Source organism: Trachypithecus francoisi, unplaced genomic scaffold, assembly GCF_009764315.1.
Source record: "Trachypithecus francoisi isolate TF-2019V2 unplaced genomic scaffold, Tfra_2.0 Lachesis_group12, whole genome shotgun sequence".
Taxonomy (NCBI): Eukaryota; Metazoa; Chordata; class Mammalia; order Primates; family Cercopithecidae; genus Trachypithecus; species Trachypithecus francoisi.
The window spans coordinates 15299286-15301038 of record NW_022681457.1 but is presented as its reverse complement, the minus strand read 5'-3'; the positions used below and the strand labels follow the sequence as shown (position 1 = coordinate 15301038).

The window sequence follows — 1753 nt, the reverse complement described above, 5'->3', positions numbered from 1 at the left end:
GGAGGAGGGAGGGGGGAGGGATTGCATTGGGAGTTATACCTGATATAAATGACGAGTTGATGGGTGCTGACGAGTTGATGGGTGCAGCACACCAACATGGCACAAGTATACATATGTAACAAATCTGCACGTTATGCACATGTACCCTAGAACTTAAAGTATAATAATAATAAAAAAAAGAGCCTCCATGGTCCCTTGCTACTCTTGCTGCACTTAGGTAAATAATCTAGGCAAGTTCGGTGAGACTCAACCTATTTTGCAAACAAATTCATCCTATGGGATTATCCTTGGTAAAAATAGAGACTCCTATATAGAGAAAAATTATTTTGAAAATAAAAACTCTAGTACACCGGTTACCAGACTGAACCACTGTTCATTATCTTTGAGTATTTATAAGCCACTGGTAGACTGGACTGGACCCTGAATTCTTTTAGTTTTTCCAATTCAATTTTCTCCAATGAAATCATTAAGAACAAGAACCGTTCTGTTCCTGAAGCCATTAAGCTAGAGGTGGGCAACTCAATGTAAATTTCGTGGGAAAACCCTCGTGTCTGAGATGTGGGTCATTCAGAGCTCACCAAATGTTCAACACCATAACTTAGAGGCACTTAAACTGCAAACCACGGCAGCAAGTTGATGACTTTACACTGTAAACAGCTTTTCTCAAGATGTCAAAACAAGACTATTAATCATGATGAGACTCTTACCTCTCTTAATTTGTCCTTGCTTATGTCTGTCTCCTTTGCTTCCCAGAATAATGCTGTACTTAGGATTTCACAAGGAGTAGCTTCTGAGAGTAAGTTAACAGTGTCAAACAATGTCAAAAACACTTTTTAAAAAAAAGATGGAGTTCCTCTCTTTTTGCCCGCGCTGGAGCGCAATGGCACAAAATTAGCTCACCACAACCTCTGCCTCCTGGGTTCAAGTGATTCTCCTGCTTCAGCCTCCCTAGTAGCTGGGATTATAGGCATGCACCATGACACCAGGCTAATTGTGTATTTTTAGTAGAGACGGGGTTTCTACATGTTGGTCAGGCTGATCTCCAACTCCCGACCTCAGGTGATCCACAAGCCTTGGCTTCCCAAAGTGCTGGGATTACAGGCAAGAGCCACTGCACCTGGCCCACACATTTCTATATAACAAGAGATCCTTTAGTCCACCCAAAGACTGCCCTTAGCTGCATCTTTAATTCAACTTTTTCCTCAAATGTATGGAGTTTTTTTAGGCCTGTACTTCTATACTTGCCTATTCTTCTCACTCCGTGTTTTAATTTAACATAGACATGTAACGCTAGAAAATAGAATTGCTCTCTGTCAGCTAAACAGTGGGGAACCTGTGCAGTTTCTGACACTTCCTGTTGCACATGGATAAATACATCGGGTATTGTAGAGACTCAGTTGTAAAAATCAACAAATGTGCTGCCTGGTTAAAATGACTAGACTCTTCTGGCTTCTTCTTTGATCTATTCTATTGTAGTTGGTTTGTATCTTGCCTAAGGTGCATATTCCAAACTCTTGATATTTTCATCCTGATAGTCATACTGGTAGTCTCCTTCATGTGGTGTAATCTACAAACATTTTTATTTGTGCAAATATTTGTGTGCAGCCATCCTTCAAATATCAAAGTGCTTCTCGGACTGGAATTCAAAAACTCAAAGAAATGTGTGGTTTATGGGCCAGGTGCAGTGGCTCCCATCTGTAATCCCAGCACTTTGGGAGGCCAAGGCAGGCGGATCACAAGGTCAAGAGGTCGA

General features: G+C 41.2%; 1 long non-coding RNA gene across 1 annotated transcript in view; it reads right to left on the bottom strand.

Moving 5' to 3' along the window:
• The window catches only part of LOC117091929, a 24296-nt gene extending 23126 nt beyond the window's left edge, over positions 1-1170 (bottom strand). The window contains exon 1 of the long non-coding RNA XR_004440574.1: positions 1142-1170. This is a non-coding gene — a long non-coding RNA (uncharacterized LOC117091929). The remainder of the gene's footprint in view (positions 1-1141) is intronic.
• Between the last annotated feature and the right edge of the window lie 583 nt (positions 1171-1753).